Source organism: Camelus dromedarius, chromosome 13, assembly GCF_036321535.1.
Source record: "Camelus dromedarius isolate mCamDro1 chromosome 13, mCamDro1.pat, whole genome shotgun sequence".
Lineage (NCBI taxonomy): Eukaryota > Metazoa > Chordata > Mammalia > Artiodactyla > Camelidae > Camelus > Camelus dromedarius.
The window spans coordinates 26,689,503-26,708,295 of NC_087448.1; the positions used below are offsets into that span (position 1 = coordinate 26,689,503).

General features: G+C 36.8%; 1 long non-coding RNA gene and 1 pseudogene across 1 annotated transcript; one reads left to right on the top strand and one right to left on the bottom strand.

Annotated features, from left to right (window-relative positions):
- Positions 1-3,742: 3,742 nt before the first annotated feature.
- Positions 3,743-16,798, top strand: LOC135322735 (uncharacterized). Its single transcript, XR_010383508.1, has 3 exons — positions 3,743-3,847; positions 9,842-9,935; positions 16,734-16,798. It is a non-coding gene; the product is annotated as an uncharacterized LOC135322735 (long non-coding RNA).
- LOC135322734 (V-type proton ATPase subunit E 1-like) lies at positions 11,584-12,758 on the bottom strand (annotated as a pseudogene).
- Positions 16,799-18,793: the final 1,995 nt, after the last annotated feature.

Consider the following 18,793-nt stretch of genomic DNA (forward strand, 5'->3'; position numbering starts at 1 on the left):
TTTAGAGTGTTAGTTACAACAGCAAGTGAACATAAACTTGAGTAACACAAGATAAAACATATGAAGATTTTTGTTGTAGCATTTCCAGTGGCAAAAAGCAAAATCAAGGAAGCAGTGAATATTTGTCAATAAAGAAATGGTTGAATAAAATTCATCATGTCTATGGTATAGCATGTCATACACTTGCTATTATCAATATGTATTAAAATATGTATTATTAATACATCTTGTTCTTTTACAAAACTGTAAAAATGCAGTCATATATATTTGAATTCTCAATGGAAAATTAAGAAAATTAAGGGTTGATGTCTACCAGGTTATAAGCATTGAAGAGGGTGTCAGTTAAAAACAATTCTTTTAACTCCATAATGCATTATAAAAATATGTATCATGGTTTTAAAAATACTTGATAAAAATGCTTGTTTTTTAGTATGCTTTTGAAAAGTTCTTACAGTTCTTTTTATGGTGTAATGTTTTCTATTTTAACAAATGTGTAGTGTACAGAAACAGGATTATTTACAAAGCGTCTTCCCAAACCAGAATAGACAGACCTGAACTACATCAGACGTAGGCCTCGCTGTGCTATAGAAATGCTGAGCCCAGCTAGGTCTAACATTTTGGCTGGCACCACCGCAAGGTTCCTCTTCAGATCCTCCATGTTGGGAATTTATGTCCTCTTCACACCCTGTCAGCATTTCCACAGGTCTCCAGTGTGAGTCCGCTTCATCTCTGTGTCCCCTGCTGGGTAGCACACTGCTGTGAGGAGCCAAGGTCCACTCCCTGCTGCTGCGCACCCGTGTCCTCAGATCCCACCAGCCTGAAGAGTTAGTCAGTTGATTTGTGTGTATTAACTGCCCACAGACGTACTTGATTGCCCACTCTAGATAGTAGCACATTCAAGATTCTAGGATTTTGAGAAGGCAAAGTCCCCTTTCTATCCCTTCCTTTGTCTTGTGGGGTATCAACTTCATTGTACCCACAAGAATCAGAGCAGACACCTGCCCACTCAATCCGGGTTAAAACTACATACTTGGCTTCCTGAACTGTGCTTAGGGTCCCTCCATCTCCCACCCACCTGAGTGTAACACCCTCCACTTTCCTCCCCCTCCTCATTTTAAGGTTTAAGGTGATATGTGGAGAGGCCCAAAGCAAGCCCCTGGATCAAATGCTGGGTGACAGATATGATTAGAATAAATTTAAATTGCATGTGTAAATTTATCTTTTGAATTAAAAGGCCAGATTTTTTTTCCACAGTATAATTTACATTATTTTCATTGAAAATGTCTATTTTGCTTATGAATTTAATGAGCTTCACTGGGCTGGCCTGGGAATAAACCACTGTAACAACATTTCTGTGGGAAAGTGTGTTTCAAGTTTAAACATTTGACTTAAAAGTAAACTTTTGGAAAATAACTTATTTTCAAGTTGGAAAACATATTAATGAGTGTTTTGTTTCTGAAAAAAATAGATTGCCCCTGAGCTCATCAAGCAAAACCCAAATATTTTCATATATTTTGTTACTGAAACAGGGCAATATACATAACAGATTTATGTGTGAAGAAGGCAAATTAGTCACATTAATTTAGAGAGATTGGAATTTCCAACATGCTGGTGCCTTATTTTTAAAGTTCTTAAGTAGGATTATCTCTTAAAATAATTTTAAAAATTATTTTGCACTTTATATTTTTAAAAATTAACTTTATTTTTTAAAGTTTTAGATTTATAGAAAAATTGCAAAGATAGTACAGAGAATTACCATATACTCTGCTCTGTTTCCCCTATTAACATCTTATGGTGCATTTGTTGTAACTGAGGAGCCAATACTGATCCATTAGGTTTCCTTGGTCTATAGCTAATACCCTTCTTCTGTTCCAGAATCCCATCTAGGACGTGATACTACATTTAGTCATCATGTCTCCTTAAGCTTCTCTTATCTGCAACAGTTTCTCAGACTTTCCTTGTCTTTGTTGACCTTGACAGTTTTGAGGAGTACTCAGACTGGTCAGGTAAGTTGTAGGACGTGCTTTAATAGGGATCTGTCTGATTTTTTTCTGAACTGGAGCTTGGGTATCACATATGGAAAGTGCGTTTTCTTCGCATCCTATCGAGGGTGCATACCAGCAACATGGTTTGACTGCTGATGTTGATCAGCTGGCAGAAGCAGTGTTTGTCAGGATTCTCCACTGTAAACTCACTCGTTTCCCCCTTCTTCCCATACTTTATTCTTTGAAAGGAAGTCACTACCTGCAGCCAATACTTAAGGAGTGTGGGAGTACATGCCCCGACTTTTATGTTGAAGCATCTACATATTTTATTTGGAATTCTTCTGTGGAAGAGATTCGTCGCTTCTCCCCATTATTGGTTTATTCATTTATTTATTTATATCAGTATTAACTCATGGATATTTATTTTAAACTTGAGGTTACAATTGATTACTGTTTTTCCTCAAGTCATTCCAACTTTGACTTGGGAGGTCTTTTGTTTGGCCCCTGTGCCCCTTTGACATACCCCTACCTTAAAAAAATTTTTTTTTCAACACAACTTTCTGACATTGGACACTACAGGATGCTCCAGGCTCATCTTGTATACTTCCAGCCTGAGTCCTATAATCAGTCATTTCTCCCAGGAGCCCTCATTCTTTTCATTAGACAATAGTATGAGAAACCAAGATCTGGGAGCTAGGAATGTTCTGTATTGTAGATTTTGAGATCATGAAAAACTTAGAAGTCTTTCATGCTGTATGTAAGTCAAATCATTATGCTGTATACCTTAAACTGATACAGTGCTGTATGTCAGTTTCATCTCAATAAACTGGAAGAAAAAAAAATTTTTAGAAAACCCTTAGAAGTCTGATGCACAACACGGTAACTATAGTTAACAATACTGTATTGTATATTTGAAAGTTACTGAGAGTAGATCTTAGAAATTCTTACCACAAGAAAAAAAAAATGTAACTATGTGAGGCAGTGAATGTTAACTAATTGTGGTAATCATTCCCCACTACACACATAAATCAAATCATTATGTTGTGCACATTAAACTAATACAATGTTATATGTCAATTATATCTCAATAAAACTGACGAAAAATCAAGGAAAAGAAAAGGTTCTGCTGCTGAGACAGTTCAGACCACAAAGCCCAGCTCATGTCTTAGGATGAATGAGAATGATGTTGTGAACTCAGTTAATGGTATTATCACTTCAGTTCACAATTGAACCAGCTAACAAACAGGGCAAGATAATATATGTGAGATCCTGGACACAAGAGAGTGCCTGTGTCTTCCTGATGAGGAGGACTAAGTAAGGTAGTTAATTTGGTGGCTGTCTGTAAGTCTTCAAGGGCTCCAGGCTCCTCCTATGTAGTTGACCAGCCACCCTCCACATGTGGCTTCCATCTTGTGAACAACATGGCTGTTCCAGTTTCTGTCATCACACCTACGTATCAGCCAGCAGAGGAGAGGGAGGGTGAAGTAAGGGCATACTTTTCCATATAAACTCAGATCCTGGGTATTACACACCTCATTCTGTTCACATTCCATTGGAAGGCCCTATTCATGTGGCCACATCTAACTCCAAAGAAGATTAAAAAATGTCTGTAGCAGAGTAGCTGTGTGCCCAATTAAAAGTTCTGTTTCTATACTACAGGGAAAAAAGGAATTTTAAGGCAAACCAGCCATCGCTGCTAGTCTTCCTCCTTCTTCCTTATCCACCAACTGCAGACATCCTTCTTTCTACTTGCAGAACGTGTTTAACCTTCCCAAGCAAGACAGCCCCAAAGTCCCGTCCAGTTTCTGCATCCAGCCAGACAGAACCTCCCCTCCAAAGAGAAGTTCCCTCCGTCTCTGCAGGTAAACCTAGCCTGAGTTTCTCTCTCTCGCAGAACTTTGCCAAAAGTGGCAAGAAGGAGCCAACACATGAATGTTCTGATGTTGTTTTCCAGCTGCTTCCTCTAATGCAGTGGTTCTTACCTGGAGGCAGCAGCTCCGATGAGAGGCATCAGAGAGTGTGTAAAGAAGTTCTTGATTGTTACATTGCCTGGCGCTAGTATATAGGATAATCCAAATCATTTTCAGTTCATATTACGGGCATTTCATGGGTGGGGAGCTGTACATCCTATAATGCCTAGGGTATTCGTGAGCAACAAAAAATTGTTCTACCCAAAATACCAGTAGGACATATGTTGGGAAACTCTGCCATAGAGCTATAGATTCTATAAGCAAGTGGTCTGCAGCTTAAGTATCATATGGTGATAATTTTATCAAATGTTTTGCCACAGCATAAGAGTCACCAGTGTTCCAGTCTACAATATCCTCACCACCCGTTTCCTGACTGCCAGTGCCTCCTGTTATGGGTTTTATTCCAGTAGCACCTCTCTTTTAGGTACAAATTATGTATTGGGATGTCAGTCCAGCTGCTGTAGTCGGAATTTCAAAAGGACAATGGTTTAGATTAGACAAACTTATTTATCATGTCCAAGCTGGCAGTTTTGTTTGAAGAAATCAAGGGCCTGCACGTCTGTCTTGTAACTCTGCTAGTAATTACAGCTTCCTTAATGAGTTCAAGGTGGTTGCACCAATTTCTGTCTTCACATTGAAATTCCACTGGAAGCAATGTTTTAATGACAGGACCCAAAATTGCTCTCATCACTTATGTTCATTTCCCGTTGGCCATACTCAATAATATGGCCACAACTGCCTGCAAGGAAAGCTGGGACTTCCACTCTTTAGCTTAGAAACCCTCTGCCTAAATAAAGACCCCATAACTGTAAGAAAGAAAGAACAGGTATTGGGCAGACAGATAGTTTCTTGTCTAAGTGTTAAGATAAAGGTATGTAGGGAGCATTGTAAGAGTATAGAAGACACCGACTGCCCCAGTTAAATGTTCTATTGTTATGCTAAATGGGTTGCTAAAGACTTCCTGGAGGCTCCAGTCAAGCCTAAAAGAGAAGAAAAAAAAATTAGGAAAAGAAGAAATTATACACTAATAAGATTCCTTTAACTCTCAGTGATAATTTTATTTAAAAAATGTTATACACAGTCAAATGTGAATGTAAAATCCATTACTACAAACCCGAAATAAATGGTTTGGCATTGCAGTCTTTCTCATTTTCCCTTTTTGTCAGGTCATCCCAAAGAGATGTGATAAATATATCCAAACAAAGAGATTTTGGCATTGCCTTAGAGAATCGGCATTTTCAGGCAAGTCAAAATATAATTTTGAGGAAAACGAGAAGTTAGATAATACCAATGGGAACTAGCATATTGCTGAAGGGAGTATATACTGGTCCAGTCACTTTTGAAAATGATTTTGATTACTTTGTAAAGTTAATTATGGATGTTCTGTGACTCAGCACTCCCAGTGCTAGGACTCTTTATCTTTGTGAACTGTTCACAATAGCAAAAAACTGACAATAACCCAAATGGCTGTGGATAAGAGAACTGATAAATAAATAGTGGTATGTTTTCACAGTGGATTATTGTACTGATAGAAAATTAATAAGCTAAAAATTCAAACAACACCATAAATTAATCTTATTAACATAATGTTGAATATATGTATATGTATGTAAAAATGTAAAAATAAAGGGAATGAAAAGCAAAACTGAGATGAGTGGTTACCTCTAGGCTACAAGGTAGGGAGAAGTTAGAGGCAGGGTAAAAGAAGACCCCATAGTAGATGTAAATTACTGGTAATGTTCCAATTCTTCAGGTTGGGAAATAAGTCCATAGTGTTTATTATGTCATTAAATAAATATGTAAAATAAATTAAAAGAGACCTATGTTTAGACTAGTGATGAGCAGGGTGGGTATAGCTCAGTGTTAGAGCACATGCTTAGCATGCACGAGGTCCTGAGTTCAATCCCCCATACTCCATTAACCAAAAAACAAACAAAAAACTTTAGACTAATGATGAAAATGTGCCACAAACCAAGGACTGTTATTAAACAATTAATCTGGTATTCAGCTCTGTGCTTCTGAAGTAATAATAAGCAAACAAACAAGCAGTCAGCCTAAGGCACATAGCATTTTGCTAGATGATGTAGGTGGGTCTGCTAGTCCAGCATTTAGGGCTTAATTTTTGTTGGTCAAGAAACTGAATCAGTCCAGTGATCTTGCCTCAGGAGGAATGATTCATGCTGACCAAATTCAGTGAAGACGGGGATGTAACTCAGAATTCTTACTTACTAATTTACACTAGAAAATAGAGTGGCTAAGTGGACTGTAATTGTTATATCATTCATTCATTCAACAAATATTTAAAACATCTCTGATGTGTCAGACACTTTGATAAACACTTGGGATATGGTTGTGAACAGACAGTTTTCACAGGACTTATAATCTATTGGAGAAGTCAGATATTTAATAGTTAATAACAATAAAAACCAGCTACTCAGCACTGTGTGATAGAGTGGAGGATTTATTATCGCACTGTGTGATAGAGTGGAGGATTTATTATCCATTTTGAAGACCGAACACGTTGAGTCAGTTATGTGACCTTGGGCAGGATGTCTTCCCAATGCCTTCCTGGGATTTCATCACTGCTGTGGACCAGTGACAGCTGTGTCTCCCATTCATATTTTTCCAAATGGAATTCTTACTGTGTTATCCTGTCTCTGCTCCACCAGTGTGTGTTGGGTGTGTAGGGGGCAGGTGTGTTGACTTTGGGTTCCTAGGTTGCTGTACTACATGGATCTATATTTGGATATGATGGAGACAACTGTGCATCAAATGGAGATCCTGCAGTTTGATAAAGATTTTTAAAAATTTGTCAATTTTCTGTTTTATTTGTCCTTATATGGGCATTAAGGAGCAGAATTTACTATTTCACAATTAAACTTGCTGGCTCTTAAAATTAGATATTAATATAACATTTGAAATGAAACAAAATACCATTTTTAATTGATAATATAAATTCTTTAAGAATCTCCCAAACATAAAAACATTGTTATGTGTTAACCTATCTCATGGTTATTTTTGATACAACAAACTTTAGTAATATTATAATGCTTATAATTACAGATTGATTGATTGTTACAATATAAATTGGTTTTAAAATTTATATTGAACTAAATAAGCAATGAAAAACAAATGTTTTTAAAACTCTGAAATGCTAGAGGTAGGTGATACATATTGTAAGACAACTTTTTTACAATGAAATTTTCAACTGACCGAAGGTTGTGTTTTCTTGTTCCAAATTAAATACTTAATAAGGGATGTGAGCAGTTTTATACATTGCTATTAATTCATTCAAAGAGATATCTTTACCCCCATGTTCATCGCATAGTTCAGACATTACAACTTCAAAACAAATGTGTAGTGTTTCCTATGTATGGGAATAAGAGTTCCTGTGTATTTGGAGTCCAGAGGGGCAGCCCCAGGCAGAAATGGCCAGCTGTTTTCTCAGCTGTAAAATAGGGGTAACAACTCCTGGGGTGGCTGTGAAAATTGAACACCATTCGTAAAACATAGTGAACACTGAAAGCGTTAACACCCCTTGAAAAATGAAAATCAAAAGGTTGCTGAGACATGAAATCAGAGAAAGGGGAATTATGCAAGCCCAGTGCACCCATCTTCACTGGTAAAGTCTGTCTGTCCAGGAGGCCCAGGTATATCTGACAGGCGGTCAGTCTAGTCTCTCCCCCTTATAGGTGTTTTGATGACCCAGTGACTAATTCTCATTTTCCAGTATTAACCTTTTGCCCTTTTTTCACTGTTCTTCCTTTGGATACATTACAGATTCAGTATTCCTTTTCTTCCTGTATGGCTTAGCTGAAAAGTTTTGAAATGTCTGGCAATAATTCATACAATAAGGGAGTTAGAAAAAAACTGGAAATTAGGATACATTAAAATACGACTAAGAAAATAGTATAGCTAGGTGAGTTCAGTGCAGAGAAATATACATAGGATACTATCCTGTACAGTGGTTTAGGTTGGGTTGCAATTGACTATTAATTTTCTAAAGTTAAAAAAAAACCCTCAACCACTATGAGAGTCATGATAAGATAAAAATAAAACGTATAGTTCAAGATAAGCCTAATATAGTCAAAAGAGATTTGAATTTTGCCCACATGTCGTACCTGATGATACAAAGGGTGCTCTGCAGTAGGTCAGATGTGAACTTAGTCAACATCCTGACAACTAGAAAAGAATTCCTCATCATTGGTTCGTAACATTAATTCCTACATTGTAACCCAAAGCATAATAAGTTATAATTACAATTAAATGTTACAGAATTCTTGATTTACAGTGCTTAGAAAATCCCTACATTTTCATTAGTAAGGATTTTGAAGCAGTTTCTTATGTTGGGGTGCAAATTACTAATCCTCAAATTAAAGGATTCTTTTAAAAGTAGATTAGGGGATTATGTTGGGGGTTTTCAAGACCACCCTTAGTTTTGGGAATTCATTAGGAGCGCTCATAGGACTCAGCATATCGTTATATTCATGGCTACAGTTTATTACAGGGAAAGGATACAAAGCAATAACCAGCAAACAGAAAAGCTGCATGGGGCTAAATCTAGGGTAAACATAAGCAAACTTCCAAGATTCTTCTCCCAGTGGAATCACTACTCAGGATGTGCTGAATTCCTCAACCAGCGAGTTGTGACAAATCGTGTGAGATGTTGCCAACCAGGGAAGCTCCCTAGAGACTCAACACCCTGGGTTTTTACTGGGAGCTTATCATACAGGCATCCCTGCCTGGCATGTACCCGAATATCAACCTCCCAGAAGGAATGCAAGGGGTTGCATTAATTACATTGTTTGTACAAACAGTTTAGATACAGTGAACCTCTCCTCTTAGGCAATGATGGGAACCCTCCTGACACCCAAGTTCCCAGATGCCAACCAAGGGCCTGCCTTGTCAGCTGGCCTTTTTATGTCTAAGCAGTCAAGGGTGCTGTGTTAACTCTTTTCTGCACAGGGATAACCAAGCACATCTAAAAATTCTGAAGGAAATAATTTACCTGCTTTTGTGCTGGTTTATTAATATTAGTATTAATTCTCATGAAGTGAATGATGCTAGTATAAATTTAGCCTATACTCTACTATGCTGATCGAGAAGTCACTGATCAAAAATTTAAGTATTAAAAGTTTCACATTTGAATAAAAAAACTCATGTGTGCCATCAATTAAATGGAATTTTACTATTTCACATATCATTCTCCAATGAGTGTGCTGATTTTACTAGGCTGATATTTGATAAGGGGGATATTCAAGCTGTTGATTTAACCACCACTTCATAGCGCATAGAAATACTGAGTATAATGGATTGCACAGCTTGATTGACTTCGCTCTGGTTTATGCTCATTTGAATTACAAGCACCCCAGGAAAAAGTAGCTATTAATCTTTGGCTAGTTACTATTTCAGCATATGAAGACCATTTGTTAAAGAAAAGCACTTACGTATCTTACTGTGTTTCACATTTCTGTGCCAAGGGAAAGGGCAAAGGAATATTTAAGATGTGTTATTAAAGAACTGTTATTATCAGGAATGTAACTGTGGGATGTAGGCAGATTTCAGATTCTAAATCATACTGAGTCAAACTTAGGCAACAAGTTTGAGGAATTCAGACAGATAATAACATTCTGGCCCACAGGAGTTTCCAAAGGAACGGCAGGGCAAATGGGAAATCCTAGAAAAGCAGACAGTTTATGTCTCCTTCTAGCATGTGCAAGCCCCTTCACGCTATAGAAGCAGCAGCTTAGTTTGGGGGACAAGGAGAGGGTATTTTTTGTTACTTGCTTAAAATGCCACCCACGAATGGGCCTGAAAAGAAACCTCTTGCTTTCTAGTGTAGGTATCTAATCATTCATTGTTTATGTACTTGTGTCTCCTCTGTAGCAAGAATATACCAAAAGCCAAGGACACAGGTGGATGAAATTGATCATGCCCTTGAGGGCATAAACTTCTGTGGGAGTAGTTTGCAAACTGTAGGGTGAGTATAAATCAGCTGGGGAGTTTGTTCCTACTCATAAACATTTAAGATGTGTTATTAAAGAAATATCATTATTGGGTAGGGGTGTAGATGAAAGATTAGTCATTTATTAATAGTCTTTGGGGTTGGGTGATGTGTATATTTGGGTTCATTATACTATTGTCTTTTTTACTTGTGTGAAAGTTTCCACATAGCTTTTTATATCCTGACAATTTACTATGTTTTATTAAAAATTTTAAAGACATTAGCATTTTCAGTTTACAAATATATTTGTTCTTACTTCAAGATAGACCAAGATATACCATAGAGCAATTTTTTTTTCATACAGCTGACCTAAATCATACATACTACCATAATTAAAGTACACTTTGAGCCAGATGATGGGCTGTTTAGATTTTGATGAGTGACACATGAACTGGTAAGCAGCTTGTTTCATAATAGGCAGTAAAAGATGCTTGTTCAATTTTAATAAATTTCTGGAAGTAGTTTCACATGCAATCATTTGGAAAAATTAGTTTGACTAAAGTATTTAAAATATTTGCAAAGAAATAGACAATAAGACAGAGAGATATGCTAAGATGAACAGAATGAATAATCTAGACATAAATAAGAAACTCTTCCAAGTAATGGTGTACATCTGAGGTCAGAAATTATGCTGTAGTATGTGTGAAACATGAATAAAGTTGCAAAATAATAAAATCAAGTGATCATATTTTTAAAATGTCTTATTATGAATTATATGCTTATTGTTAAAACTTCAAACAATAAAACTGAATACTGAATAAATAAATAGGTGGTTTTCTTTAGTCTAAGAGATCATACATCTAATTGTTCAGCCAAAGTGCTCTTTTGGTCTCCACAAAATTTTCTTTTTTGATAGTCTGTTGAAAAATTGAAAGACTCCAAAATACTATGTGTACAATCTCCAGTACCAATAATTGAGTAGTAATTATCCCCTTTGAGTTGGAGTTTGAATTCTGTACATGTATGGGTGCATGCATGAGGTTCTGAACATCTCAAGGTTTTGTGTGGTCTTTATACTTAAATGTCAGTTTGCATGAGTATAAAATCCTGAGGTCACATTATCTTGCCTTGAGTGTGTTACATCTGTTACTCCATTGTCTTCAACCATAAAGGGTTGCTGTGGAAAGATCTGATTACAATTTCCTGATATCGTTTCCCTTATAAATGATTTGTGGTTTTTGGTCTAGGTACAAAATGAGTACTTAAAGTCTTTCTTTAAAATTCATTAGTTTTACTGAAAGAGTCTTGGTGTTATTTTGGTCAGTTTTTCCAGGTACATAGTGTGCTTTTCAATAGGTGTACTCAAGTTATGTTGTTTTGTTTTGTTTTTTACTTCAGAAAAATTTTCTTGAATTATAGCTCTTCATTTTTATTCTGTTCCATTGATTTGGTTCTCTTCTTTGGGTACATCTAATACATATCTGTAGGAACTTCTCTGACTAAATTCTATACCTGTCACTTTCTGTCAAATCCTTTTCACCTCTTTCTTCACTTCTTTTTGAATTTTAACAGTTTCCTCCTTTTAATCTTCTATTTCTGTCAAGACATTATTTGTTGTTTTTATTCGTTCTTGTGTTTCTTCTTGTTTATGCTTCCTTAACATTTTAAAAATGATTTCCCAAGTTCTCTTATTTTTCCTCCACATAAACTTTTTATTCCTGTTTACTAAATAAAGCATGTTTACTTACGAGGAATACTAGGTCCAAATAGGGAACAGTGAAGTTACTACTGCTACAATGAATGCTCGCCACACGAATATTAAATCAAAAGAGCAGAGGCTTAACTGGATAACTAGACTTAACTCTAAGCCAGGTATCTGGAGGTGTGGCGAGAACAGAAGACTGGGGAAGGTCATACAACCATTATCTGATCTCCTCTACCTCATGCTCAAAACCACTGAAGATTGTGTAACTTCTAGAATTAAGAGGCATGTTCCCATTTGTTCAAGTGAATCTTTCTCCTGATGTTAATGATTAGAACAAAGGCAAGAGCCATAAAAGAGGCATTCCCTTGAAAAATGTAGAACTATACCAGAACATCAAAGAGGAGGTGATATTGAAAAAATTTTGTTTTTTCAAATATCAGATGCTTTCATGCTGTTGTTGTAGAGCAGTGGAGTAAGCTCCACCTCCCAAAGGCTTAATCCAAAACCTTTCTGTTGGTGTCCACACCAAATAAGACTCACGGTACTTCTGGCATCATTCCTGGACTGTGAGATCTAGCTGGCTTTTTTAGGGTGTTGTAAACCTTTATTTTGTGATCTCCATCATGAATTTCAACACTTCCAGCTATTTACTCAGACAAGTGGGCTTTCAGATCCATTTAAACATCAGCATCTTTTCTGGAGGCAATTTTGTATATTGGGACCACTTTCTGCACTTCAGTTTTTACCAGGAGGAGATCTTGATTCCTGTAATAGGGGTGATAGCAAACCTGAGTAAGAACCGTGGAGGACCAGTGCTTCCAGCAGCACTCAGTGTCTGCTTGTATCTTTTACCACCTTGCTTAGGGTCTGTTTGCTTCATTTAGGTCTATAATATGGTCTTTCCTTGGCTCAGAGGACTTTTGAATTTGCTTGATTTGTCAAGTTGGACATTCTCTTCTGCTGCACAAACTGCATTTCTTTCTTTTCATAGTATTCTATAATCTTCAGTCTTGTTTGCACAACATAGCTTTTCTTAACCTTTACCCTTTCTTTGCCTTTGCCTCTATTTCTTGTGCTTTCTCATTGGCTTCTTGTTCAATGAAACCTATCATGTGCTTAATCTGCTACTACATGTCAGCATTGTGGAGGGCCATGGCAAAGGCAGAGTTAGCCTGGAAAATAATAGGCTCAAGTTGATGTTTGAACGGACAGATGACAGAAATGGCAGAGAGAAACTCAGCGATGGCCTTGGCTTCCTTGCTTTATAAGTCCAGATTCTGGTTTTGTTATTTTTGAGTCTCTCTAATGATGATTTATGTTATTCTTTCATAGCTTCTATACTTTTCTTAATTTCTTTTAGCTTATTTTCAAATACTTGATTTTTCAGTTTCACATTTTGTTGATGTGTCTTTTTGAAGTTTTTTTCTCATAGTTTATGGAGATTTTATTCTGCCCCCTATCCTCTTTTTTCTGATAATAATTTTTGCATGAATTTGGCTAAATTTTTTTATTGCTTATTTTGAAAATGGAATAAATTTTCCTTCACTTTTTATTAGAGAGGAGGTCCAAGAAGATAGATATTCTAGCTTCCCTGTTTCAGGACTTCTGTTGTTTTTGCAAAGTATCAAGAAAAAGAAAAAAAAAAAAAGCCCCTTTCAGAGATCTGCCTCTCACTGCCTTTTCTTTTTTTAATAAATAGGAAAGCAATGGATCACTTAACAAGGAAGAATTACTTTAAAACGGAATATCATAATGAGTAGCTGAGAGAGGAGTGGAATTTTAATCAAAGGTTTAGACTGAGTTTAATGATCCAAAACAGATGAATAATTCTTCTCTAGAGTTATAGGCATAACCATAAAAAATACTGCCTTGTCTAAATAACTTTTCTCACATACATTAGAGCAAAGTGATGAGAAAATTTAGTAACTATATAATCCAGAGGTAGTCCCACTCCTTCTCAGAGTGTTTTTAACTTCTCAGCCATCATTTTTTGCTTCTTCCATTACCCTATCCACGTTTGCTTAAAATAAATTTCCTAGACCACCTTTTTCAGTGTTTTCTATTAAATAATCTCACTACTAGATAATCAATTGTTTGGTAAAGTTTTCTATGAAGCTACATGTTATTCAAGAATCTGTGTTGCATCCTCCGAAATTTTGTTGAGAACTGACTTAAATTCCCTAGAGTTTGTCAGAAATACTTTATATACACATTGCTTATTGGTTAGGTAATGACAACAATCAACACGTAGTTTACTCATTCTTCAGTTTGATTTTTACATTGGATTGTTATATTTATCCTGTTCAGTGTTTGGGAGTTCCTCTGGTTGTTGTAACAAAACCACCTATCTTATGACTATTTTCTCTTTTGAGGGCTGATAGTCTTTCTGTATTATATTCTAATAGAGTTTCCTTGTTGAGGCCATGGGCTAAGTTCATATTGATATAGATTTTAAGCAAGATCTCGTCTCAAAGGGAGAAGTCATTTCCACTGTCTGGTACCTGGGCGAGTAGAGGGACTTAAGCCCTTGGGCAGGCTAAAGCAGGGGCTTAAGGGGAAGATTCCATGGCCCTGGCTTCTCTGCCCAAAGATGACTCAACCTTTGTGTGAAGGGACTGAGTAGATAATGAGTTAGGCTTAACCCCCTTCTTCGACCTCATGCCCAGTTTACTCCTTTGAAGATTAGCAGATGCCTTGATGATAGGTCAGTATCTTGGTAGGCAGATTTCAGAATTGTAATAAGCTACAAAAAAAAAAAAAAAAAAGTCTTCAAGTGGAACCATGGAACATTGTCCAGGTTAGGAGGCAGAACTGTCCAAGGTCATGGACTCCCAGGGAGCTATCAGTATGTATCAGATCTGGTGGAACAATGCCAGGAAAACAAAGGAGAGAACAAGTATTGAAGAGTGTGACTGAGAATTTCAAGGGAGGGAGGAGCAGGAAAAGGTGCCAGGTGATGATGTGTTCATCTGATTCATCTGATTCAGCACGGAGGCCCAGAACAGGGAGTGCACGCTGGGAACCCCTTTCACAAGCCACCACAAGTACTGCAGAGGCTGGCAGCTGCTTAAAGGGGCTTCTCTCCGGAGCATCCTTTCAGTACACGAGAAACTATTTCATAAACCTTTTTCATTCTTCTCAGTCCTTCCAATCTACTACTCCTCTTTTATTTTTCTCAGGTAATCTCATTTTTCATTTCACAGAGAAAATAGAAATCACCTGATGGAACTTTCTCAAGTTCCACATCTACCAAATGACCTGCGTCCACACTCATTTCCTCCTTTATTGCCTTTGTGATGGAAGAGATATCACGCCTCCTGTTTACAGACAATTCCTTCACTTGGTTTCTGGATTGAAAAACCTGCCTTCTCAAGGAATTCACCTTTATTTAACAGATACTTACTAAGCATCTACTTTGTAACAGATTCCATGTTCTATTCATTGCTTAACCCTTTTTTCTTTTGTAGATTCAACTTCTCTCACTCCATTGGTTTCTTCTCAATAGCATTTAACCTTGCTCAATAGTCTCTCCCAGTTAAAAACCAACTAACTCAAATCAACTGGAAAAAAAATCCCCCATGCCCCCTACTCCCTTCTTCAGCTCTTAGCCTTTATTCTTTTCTTCAAAGCTAAGCATCTCTAAAATGTTGTTTATCCTTAGTATTTTCTTGTCTCCATCTCCCATTCTAGCTTCTGCTCTTACTAAAAATGCTTTCTCTATCGTTGCCAATAACCTGCATGTGGCTATACAGAATGGAACCATTTCAGTCCTCAGCTTATCTGATCTGAATGCAGCATTTTAAAATGTGGGCCACTTTTCTTTTCACTGGGTTTCCATCACACCACATTCTTCCTATGCCTCTGGTTCATCCTTTTCAATCTTTTCACATGCACTATTTTGGTCTGTGTTTCCCTTAAATTTTAATATTCCTCAGGGTTTCCTAGGCACCTTTCCTTCTCATTGTCAGCTCTCTGTGGTTGGTGTCATCAGCTCTTAAGACTGAAATTATCATCTTTATCATGTAAGAAAAATGCTTTGACATTGTGTTTAGACTTGAAGTTGTTGGGATCACGAAGACTGTCTTGTTTAAATAGATCTATAAGGAGAAAGCCAAAATAATGTGTTAATGAATCCTGGTTAGTAATCTATTTCATGCCAATTAAATACCAGGGGAATGACAGAACAGTTATTAGGTTTGTAGTTAGTATCTTAGTCATCACAATGCTGGGTATATATTACAATGCAGATGTGTAAAGTCAATTTTTAAAACATTCTAACAGATACAATGTCATGCAACACTAATGTAGTTCATAAAGTATCATAACAAATATGAAAAACAAACTTTGTAGTATCTATTTTCTTGAGTTAAGGTTACGTTTCAAAGGAGATGATGATGATGACAACAACGGTGATGATGATGACAATACTTTTGTAATTAAAAGTAGAATATCACAGAAAAGGTTCTGTTTGTCCTTCTCAGCAAACTGTCCAGTAATTCATGTTTATGATACAGAACCTGCATGTATAAATTGAGCATGGCCTTCTCCCCACTTGGCTAGTGCTATATATTCTTTATGCATTCTTTTAACATTTTTTTTATTGTTATAGTCATTTTTCTTTCTGCTCTTTTGATATCTGAATTATAAATATTAAATCTTCTCCTTCACCTAAAACTTGTTAGTTATTCTCCATTTGCTTGTCCAGATACACTCTCTGCCTTTCTCTCCCTTGCCTTATACCCTGGAAAACTGTCCTCTAAGGACTACATCACCTGTGCTCCTTTGTTTTGTCCAGTGGGAGGTATACCAGCAGGAGATGTAACACAAGAGGACGGCAAGGTCAGGGCATTTCTCCCCTGTCCCTTTAGCTCTGTGCTGTATCTCTGGCACTAGCTGTGTCCCTCCCCAACTGTAGGTACTGCCGGGCACTGCCTCCCACTAGGTTCTGTTCACACTGTTTCCTACTCTTGATTTTTAAGTCCTAGGTGTAATAATGGTTCCCCCCTGTTGCTAGTTTTTCAATGCCTCAATATTCCCTGTCCTCCTCAGTTCCACCCACACCTTGTTACTCTTTGCGTTAAAGTCTTATTTGAATCCATCTCGGGTGATTTTTTTTTTTTTTTTTCCAGGAAGCGGACTGAAATGATGGTGTTGGAAACTGGCCAATGCTCTGCATCCTCAAAAACAACTTGTGTCAATGATTTTCTACTTCTATTAAGGATTCTCATTGAATAACAAACATTGTGATGTGGGGTCTCAAGATCTTGCCTGTATTTCAACCAAAGCTGGACGTTTGGATTTATAATTTTGTATTTCATGTGTGCTAATGATTCTCAGATTTATATCTCTAGCCCAGATCTGTCTCCTGAGTTTCAGAACCATGTTTGATTTCTATGATTTCCCACAGACACTTAAAATTCCAAATGCCTACTTCTAATTCATCTCCCTTTATGCCCTTTGAGCAACTTTCTTCACCTGTTCCTGTCTATATAAAATTGGGAACCCGGAAACTTCTTTACGATCTGAATAGCCATGGTCCCTGTTGGTCCATGCTGGCAGAGCTTTTGCTAGTACAATTCCCTTAAGAACTTTGAGGACTTTCTCTGTATCAGATAAAAGTTCACTCCATGCCCTTGAAGCCAAAGCCACAGTTGTTTTCAAGACAATCTTCTCTTTTTAGACTGATTTACTGCTGCTTTGGGGTCAGGCTCCTGCAGAACTACAACTTTAAGCTTTTGAGAAGCCATTTTCTTCAGCTGAGAAAGCACCAATTCAAATTCCTTAGAAGCCTTAGAAAATTGTCTTACAGCCATAACTTTGATTTGACCTTTATCCTTAGGCCATGTCTTAATTTGAGAATCTTTTATTTGCTTGAGAAACTGGAAATAAGAGGTAGTTTATATGCCAAACTAGCAAATTCTAGCTCCTCTGTAATCTCTTTAAATTTTATTTACAAGTTGGCTAGTCATTTTCTGAGCCCATCTTGTTTTGAAAGCTCCTTATACTTCAGCTACTATAAATTAGCTGACACTCTCAATTTTCTTCTTGGAAATCTGCTCAAATGCAAAAGTCCATCAGGTTACAGGGTGGACTATCTTTCAAGTTACTGCTGGTGATACTTTTATCATCCCATAACATGGCTCACTATTTTTCAAGCTTCTATAGCAGTTTCCTCACCGTTTTCCCAGTCTTCTCCAATCATTTTCTTGCTCTTCTTCCTGACTCTATTAACGGTTTCCTTCTCATCTGCCACATGGTCCTGGAATCAATGTCACATATTTTAGAGTTTTGTTAAGGCACCATCCCAGTCCTGGATACTGTGTCATATTGCAGCTGCTTTTCACTTGTCTGTATTCCTCACATGAGGATGGTAAGTATGTTTCCAGTGCCTGGACCATAGTAGGTTTTTTCAGTGAATATTATTTAATAAGTAAATAAAGTAATTCTTAATTGCTAAAGACCCTTTAAAGGGATCATTGTTAAGTGTTATCAAATCTCAGCTATGCTAGTAACTATTACTCTAGTCCAGCTACGTTTCTTCTTAACTATTTTCTTAGTATCTCTCTGAGTGCAATCTGTACAAATATGAGTAGTGGCCCTTGTTTGAACCAAAATTCTTCCACCTACAAAGTGTGATCCTAAAAAAGATTTTTACTGTTTGCATGACTCAGTTTTCTCATTTGTAAAATGAGGGTAATGATAGTGTGTATCTCATATGGTTTTTGTGAGGATCCTTGGTGCAGAGTAAGTATCCAACAAATGGTGGCTATTATTATTATTATTTCATTTTTAGATCCATGCATAATAAACTTGTAACAATGTCAGTTTCCAGAAGGAAAATAGGTATCTAGGGAAAGGAGTGGAAGGGAGACTTAGTTTGCTTTATTTATCTTTTTTTGTAACTTTTAAACTCTCTCTTCTCTACTTGTATTACCTATTTGAAATAATTATTGGTTTAAAAAATACTACATGTATATTTGTTCATTTTAATTTCTATTATGTTAGTGGATTGAATGGTACATTTTAAAACCAGAAAGGAAAAATTGAAATAATTTGTCCATGGCAGATTTAAAATAGATTTATTTTTAAGCTTTTTAGGGCCCATTAGAAATAGTAATTAAACAGGAAGCATTTTTGCAGGGGGAAAGTTTTATTGCAGCATCAATACTGCTTACAGCTGCAAAGATTT